This window comes from Pelophylax lessonae (assembly GCF_965119305.1).
Source record: "Pelophylax lessonae genome assembly, chromosome: 13".
In the NCBI taxonomy this organism is placed as follows: domain Eukaryota; kingdom Metazoa; phylum Chordata; class Amphibia; order Anura; family Ranidae; genus Pelophylax; species Pelophylax lessonae.
In genome coordinates this window covers 52057141-52065651 of record NC_138780.1, presented here as the reverse complement: position 1 = coordinate 52065651, position 8511 = coordinate 52057141, and positions in this window count along the sequence as shown.

The following is an 8511-nucleotide window of genomic DNA, read 5'->3' as shown; positions in this document are numbered from 1 at the left end:
AGTAAAAACCTATCAATGAGCTTTTTGACAAATTATGATAAAGGCAGCAATGTAACCCAGAAAGCAGATGAATATATTGAAAAATTGAAACCTGCGCCTTTATAGCAGCGAACTCTAAACACCTGGAATGCTGGAACAAATAATATAAAACAAGAGTCGCGCTAAATGTGCAGAACTGTGAACTCGTATAGAGAACTAAAGTCCATAAACCATGCGTAACACCAAAGGCTAAGACAGAGGGATAAGACCATCAATACAGTTCCAAAGAGATAACAAGTAGATGAAATGAAGTTCATATGGTCGTCCACCCAGGTGTATGTATATAAACACAAACAATCAGTGAAACCTCCACCACATGAAGCCTCTTACCAGAGGAAGGAAGGGTTAAAGCAGTAAGTAGTTATGGGACTACTACCACCCATATCCTGCAAGGCAGCTCCTAGAAAGTCCACCCGAACTTGTTCAAAAGAAGCGAACCATCTGGGATGAATTCCAAATCCACTGGAATGGGCGGGATCCACTTTTAGCAAAGTATGCATATAATACAAAACGGAAACAAGCCCATAGCGTGATAACGTTTAAAACATTTAATGAAAGATAAAAGACATGCACTCACCCTGAGGTGAACGTAATACAGCAAAAGTGTAAATAGATGACACCAAGGCACAGGGCGGGCAACTCCGGTATTCGGGCGTGATAAGGAGTGTAGACTCAGCACCTCCCGAAGCTTTTCGTCCACCGACGTTGTCAAGGGGGTATGGAAAACACTCATCACGCCAATCAATATAAAGTAAATCTAGGAGGAAATGATATGGAACAGCTGGTACTTCCTGTCGTGACCACTCGGCAGGAAGTGATGTCAGCGTCACATGCCCAGGATTCGGCCAATGCAAAAGGCCAAGGAGCTGGGTCACTTCCTGTCGTGACCACTCGGCAGGAAGTGATGTCAGCGTCACATGTCCAGGATTCGGGCCATGGGGGCCAAATTTGCGCCCTCCATGGCCAACCTTTTCATGGCCAAATGGGAGGATGACGTCGTCTATTCGGGAAGTTTTCCCGAGCTCCTCCTATGGAGGCGTTATATAGACGACGTCTTCCTCCTATGGAAGGGCGACCTTTCCTCTTTGGATTCCTTCATGTGTACCCTTAATTCCAACAATAAGGGTATAGAACTAAAATATGAGTCCAGCGAGATGGAGATCAGTTTTTTGGACTTACGCATTAGAGTGGAGGGAAGTAATCTGATCACTTCCACCCACTTCAAGGAGACCGATCGTAACGGCTATATTGATTTGGACAGCTGTCATCATCGCCCTTGGCTCAAGGGGGTGCCTAAGAGCCAATTTAGGCGCATCAGGAGAAATTGTACCAAATTGGATGATTACTGGAGTGAGGTGGAATTATTGAAATCACGATTTTCTTCTAGAGGTTACAGTTTGGAGGAATTGGATACCATTGCCGCTGAAGTAGGTTCTTTGGATCGTGAACATATTTTGAATCCTTCCTCCAAACCTGTGATCCCTGAAGACCCCTCTAGAAAGCCTAGGGCTCCTCCTAAATTTACCTTTTTCACCAACTTTTCGTCTCAGCATTTTTTGGTGAAGAAACTCCTGAGAAAACATTGGGATGTCCTTAGGAGTGATAGGGTTTTGGGTCCGCATTTGCCTGAAATCCCTGCCATCACATACAAGGGCTTGCCCCCATTGAGGCTTTCTATTGCTCCTAATATTGTGGACCCTCCCCGTAAACCTATCCCCTTTTTTCAAATGAAGGGATACTACCCTTGCAGACGCTGTGCAGTCTGTAAACTGAATAGCCTAAAGGGTAGAAAATATACCAGCTTTTCTTCAAATGTTACGGGCAAATCTTATGACATCGAACATTTTGCCACTTGTAGCACAAAAAACGTGGTGTACCTTATCACATGTTCTTGTGGTTTCCATTATGTGGGCCGCACCATTCGCCCTTTTCAGGTGCGCATGAATGAACACGTAGGGAACATTAGAAGAGGTTTTCCTAAACATTCTTTGTCCAAGCATTTTGACCATAAACATGCCAGGGACCCTGGAGGAACCTCATTTATGGTCATAGATGTGTTACAACCCCACTGGAGAGGCTGCCACGTTAGAAGAGAGGTCTCGAGACTTGAGACCAAGTGGATTTATTTACTTAAGGCCTATCGGCCCTTTGGTCTCAATATAGAGTGGGACGTGAACGCCTTTATCAACAATAGCTGATTGGGTCAATGTTCATATTGTCCCCTATTTGTTTACTATATTCTCGGTCTCATGAGCCCTTCAATTCAAAGTTTATATTTAAAAATTCATTTCTTTCTGCTGACTTGCCTGTGCTAGTTTCTCCCTTTTCCTTTTTCCTTTTAGGAGTGACCCTGTTGGGGTTACATATTTTTTTTTTTTTTTTTTTAATTTTATATTACTGTGTCATTGTGAATGTTTTATATAAGTTTTATGTGATCCTGTACATTTTATTTCTTTTATTATTGTGCAGAGGACACCAAATCACAGCGGCAATTCTGTTTATCGGGTGTGTTATTATTAATCTTTGTTTTATATTTGCTGAATTAGGCCGTTTGGTCTCTTTTAGTTATTCAGGGCATGTGAAGCCTGGGCATGTGACGCTGACATCACTTCCTGCCGAGTGGTCACGACAGGAAGTGACCCAGCTCCTTGGCCTTTTGCATTGGCCGAATCCTGGGCATGTGACGCTGACATCACTTCCTGCCGAGTGGTCACGGCAGGAAGTGACCCAGCTCCTTGGCCTTTTGCATTGGCCGAATCCTGGACATGTGACGCTGACATCACTTCCTGCCGAGTGGTCACGACAGGAAGTGACCCAGCTCCTTGGCCTTTTGCATTGGCCGAATCCTGGGCATGTGACGCTGACATCACTTCCTGCCGAGTGGTCACGACAGGAAGTACCAGCTGTTCCATATCATTTCCTCCTAGATTTACTTTATATTGATTGGCGTGATGAGTGTTTTCCATACCCCCTTGACAACGTCGGTGGACGAAAAGCTTCGGGAGGTGCTGAGTCTACACTCCTTATCACGCCCGAATACCGGAGTTGCCCGCCCTGTGCCTTGGTGTCATCTATTTACACTTTTGCTGTATTACGTTCACCTCAGGGTGAGTGCATGTCTTTTATCTTTCATTAAATGTTTTAAACGTTATCACGCTATGGGCTTGTTTCCGTTTTGTATTATATGCATACTTTGCTAAAAGTGGATCCCGCCCATTCCAGTGGATTTGGAATTCATCCCAGATGGTTCGCTTCTTTTGAACAAGTTCGGGTGGACTTTCTAGGAGCTGCCTTGCAGGATATGGGTGGTAGTAGTCCCATAACTACTTACTGCTTTAACCCTTCCTTCCTCTGGTAAGAGGCTTCATGTGGTGGAGGTTTCACTGATTGTTTGTGTTTATATACATACACCTGGGTGGACGACCATATGAACTTCATTTCATCTACTTGTTATCTCTTTGGAACTGTATTGATGGTCTTATCCCTCTGTCTTAGCCTTTGGTGTTACGCATGGTTTATGGACTTTAGTTCTCTATACGAGTTCACAGTTCTGCACATTTAGCGCGACTCTTGTTTTATATTATTTGTTCCAGCATTCCAGGTGTTTAGAGTTCGCTGCTATAAAGGCGCAGGTTTCAATTTTTCAATATAATCCACTGATTACCCCACAAATATTTTCAGTGCACAGTGCGAGGTGAGAATGCATCAACTTTAGATAACTCCCATAGATATTGAAATATTTCTATATGACCATTATTTTTCTGTTGATTTCTTTATTTACAACTTTTTGAAAAGCAATGTTACATACTGTTATTAGTGTGTATATATATATATATATATATATATATATATATATATATATATATATATATATGTAACACCCTCGTAGATAGGTGCTAGGTAGGGAGTGTAAATTGCTCTGCCTGCTTATCGGGAGAGTGGCAGGTAAAACCATAGTTGCTCTGTCTGCTTATAAGTTTTCTAGTCAGGCCTGTTGCATGTGTCCATGTGTGATTCATCTGGTCTGAGGGAGTGTCCCCACTGTGTCCAATAGGGAAGCCTGTTGGACAGTGGAGGAAACCCACCCAGTGACACACAGGCTTTTGTGGCTGTCCCAGTGTGTTGGCACAAATAGTGTTGCATCCTGGGATATGCTATAAAAGCCAGGGGCACATGTGGCAGGGTGTCTTTGGGTGGGAGCCAAGTCCCAGAAGGAGAGTCCGGCTGTTTCTCCTTCTGCAGCTGGGAAAGGTGGTCACAGGCAGTCGGCCTGGTGAACCTGATGGTGTGGCTGATCGCAGAGGTTTAGTGGATGCTGACAAGTGGAGTTTGGAGGCAACGTTGACTCTGGAAAAACAGTGTCTGTGAGTACAGAGGAACTTGCCCAGGGGTCTGCCAGGAAGGGGACCACTCCAGAAGCTAGGGTCAGCGGACAGGTGTCAGCAAACTGGTATTGAGATGAAAGGGGGTAGCAGTTTCAGAACCCTGAAGAGAGTAACTAAAGCAGGAACCTTTAAAATTATCTTCACTTCAGTGGCAAGGTGAAGCAGCGGCCTTGCCACACACTACAGCTAGTTTGTGCATAGTTCATAGTTCACACTACAGCAAGATTGTGCATAGTTCATAGTTGGAGTATCCCACTCATCCCTTCTCCTATCCCAGTTCTCAATAAAACACAAAAACCAACATCCCTGGATTGATTATTGACTGAGCCAAGGACTTTCAATGCCGTTTGTCAGTTGCTAAGGGTAACCCAAGGGAATCCAGAAAGTGTAATTTTCAGCAGTCCTCTAGGGGCAGTGCTACATATATAGCTACAGGTAGGTGCTAGGTAAATATATAGTGGGCCTTGTCTACCTAACAGCAGGGCTGTGATTTATTTAGCTAAGGCGTCAGGGCTTCCTCCAGATGTGTTGTGCTGAGTGGAGAGGATTCTCATAGGGCAGTGTGGGAAGCCCAATCAGGGGACACATCCCAGCTTGTAACTACCCCACAAGGCAGATTATGCTGCAAAGGATTCTGGGAGTGGGTATAAGTTTGGGGGGGAAGTGCGTGGCACGGGGTCTTTGGCGGGAGCAGAGTCCCAGGAAGGAGAGTGTGACCGTCTCTCCTCCTGTCTGAGGAAGGTGGATGTCTCAGGGTGTCGCCTGAGTGTCCAGAGAATGCTGAGTTGAGCTGAGGGGATCCGGTGTGCCGAGAGCCTGTGGAGAGAGAGAGAGGGGTCCAGTCCCAGGAAAGCCTACACATGTCGTGAGTACTGAGGATTGCCCCTGGGGTCTACCTAAAGTTAGAGGGGACCACTCCGGAAGAGGTTCTGGGATCCAGTCTCAGCTAGCTGTAAAGGGGGTACCTAGGTTGAGGACCCTGAAGCTGCAGAGGGGGTACAGTGGACCCTGAAGAATTCAAGGTTAAAGGGGGCACCTGCAGTCTGGGCCCTGAATTGCACAGAGCGTGCCAGTTAAAGTGACAGCTATACAGAGTTCTACAATATATTACATCAAGCTGTGCCAGGCAGGGGAAAGCAGTGTTGGGGTAGTTACTCAAAAAATGTAATTAGTTACTTCTGTAAATTGTAATGAGATTACTTTACTAGTTACTGCATTTGAAAAGTAACTTCACTACTTATTACTTTACTCTCCTCTTTCTTAATTGACCGTGTAGAAGATACATGACACTCTTTCGGCATAGAGTTTATTGTATAAACACAGGCTTTGGGAAACATGAGAACAAAACCTGAAAAAACAGAATAAAACATAAAGTGCAACAAAAAGTCATAAACTTCATCCCTCTCTATTCTTCGAAATAACGATTGTATCGCACGGCTTGGGTAACGCAGGAAAGCGCGTTCCTATAGCCTAGTAAAGTAGTGTAGTTACCAATATTAGTATTGTAACTAGTTACATTACTTAGTTACCAAAAAAAGTAATGTAGTTACTGTAATCAGTTAATTTGTAACTAGTTACATTACTTAGTTACCAAAAAAAGTAATGTAGTTACTGTAATCAGTTACTTTGTAACTAGTTACCCCCAACACTGGGGGAAAGTATGCAGTGACTTTCATAGTACAACAGTGTCAGGAGTTCTACAGTTCTCAGTCTGGATCTTCTGGACTATAAGTCGAGGATTCAGCACTTCTTCTGTTCTACAGGGTGTTCTCAGTGTCAGTGAGCGTTGGCTGGAGTCACAGAAGCGCCAACGGGCATTTCGGGAGTAAAAGTCCCAATTGTAATTAGTTTGAGCTGCAAGGAGTATCCCACTCATTCCCTTCTCCCATCCCCTAATTCCAATAAAAAAACACAAACAAAGATGCTGGAGTTGTCGCTGCTTCTGTTGTCACACCCAGGGTCACAGCTCACATGGGCTGGAGGGATTACCGGTACTAATGGCAGACCCACATCAGGCCATAGGCCTGGAAGCCTTGCTACACATATGTATATATATATATATATATATATATATATACACAGTAAAACCTTGGATTGAGAGTAACTTGGTTTGAGAGCGCTTTGCAAGACCAGCAACATTTTTTTATAAATATTGACTTGATAAACAAGTAATGTCTTGATATACAAGTAGCGTCACGTCACAACTGAGTATAAAAGAGAAGACAGGCACCTCTAAGTGTAGCAATATGGTTACATTTAATGAAGGAACAACATTTAGCAACTCACATGGTTGATCATTAAAACAGGCACATCTAAGTATGCAGGTATCCAGGGTAAAGCTGTTCACATAGACTGTTCTCTGCACTGTCCTCGATGTCATCCCTTCCACACTGCGCTCCACGAGCGCTTCAAGCCTCGCTTTTAGATCGCTCTACCGCAGGGTAGTCTTCCCGGTCACGACTGCAGACTGACAGTGGTGAGAGCCGGCGGTGCAGAAGATGATCTACGTGGACACCTTTACCCCAGATGCCTGCATACTTAGATGTGCCTGTTTTAATCATTAACCATGTGAGTTGCTAAATGTTGAATCTTCATTAAATGTAACCATGTTGCTACGCTTAGAGGCGCCTCTCTTCTCTTTTATACTCTGTAGCTCCTGCTGGATCTAGCTTCTAATCCCCTTGTGGAGGCTGCCATTTGTGGATGGACATTTTATGGTTACACAACCTATCACATTGACTTATGAATAAATGGTTGTGGAGCGAATAATCTGAGTTTCCATTATTTCTTATGGGGAAATCTGCTTTGATATAAGAGTGCTTTGGATTACAAGCATGTTTCTGGAACGAATTATGCTCGCAATCCAAGGTTTTACTGTATATATATATATATATATATATATATATGGGCTGTTTAAGAGTACCTACATTTGGAACACTTCAGGTGTTACAGTAGTTTTTATCCATAAACTGTTCCACACCAAAACAATGTATTAGATCTGTTCCCATTTTAGAGGTGCATTACTCAGCGCCCCATACTTATTAATACACTTTGTTTGGACTGCTTTTCCTTTACGCTGACAAAGTTATTTGCCAATTGCCTATACAGGGAGACTTTCATATTTTTTTTTTTTTTCTCGTTCAAACATCTTTATTAATGCAAAAAAGAGTAACATACAAAGCATAGAAACTCTTGAAGAATAACCCCAAGGAAGGAGAGGATTAACCAGCGTGCATAATAGAGCACCAATTAAACTGGGACGCAGCCCACTATGGTGTGTTGAGTAAAGCATTGAAAACAATGACAATAAACGTTAAATAAACATTTTCATATATAGAAATGCGATAAACCCCAAATGTCCAGCTAGGCCATGCAGGGATGGAGGAAAAAAAGAAAAGCCATCCCCTTACGACAGCTGAACCCACTAGAAATATTTTATAAGTAAACATTCAAGGAGTAGTAGGTAACAAATGGTATACAATAACTAAGGGTATACGGAATAACAATTCGAGAAAGCTGGGTAGGTTACCGTGGTTTTACATATAGTCGAGTGCGGCTGACATCCCGACCATAGTTACATAGTTTGTGAGGTCGAAAAAAAAGACACCAGTCCATCCAGTTCAACCTATGATGTGTGTGTGTGTTTGACCAGTGTCACTTCTAATGGTATTTTCTTGAGTAAGGCTATGGCAGGGTTTGGGTCCAGAGGATTATTAAATAGTGTAGATAATATACAGAAAGTTGCAGCCCAAAATTTTTGGGCCAGTGGGCAGGTCCACCAGATGTGGTGCCTGTGTCTGGGCAGCCACGAAAGCAGTTGGGGGGGGATAATTGGGAAGATATTTAGTAATCCAGGCAGGGACCAAGTACCATCACATGAGAACCTTGTAGTTTGTCTCTAGCGCCACTATATTCTGAGAAGCTAAGTTGGTATCTTCTCTTTTTTTTTAATCAAATGTAAAAACAAGATAATATTTATTCACATCAAAACTGGACATTTCATCCCCTTCCTGCTCAGGCCATCTTTCAGCATTGTCACGCTTTGAAAAAATTTACTCAGTCATGCAATACTGTAACCAATAGAAAG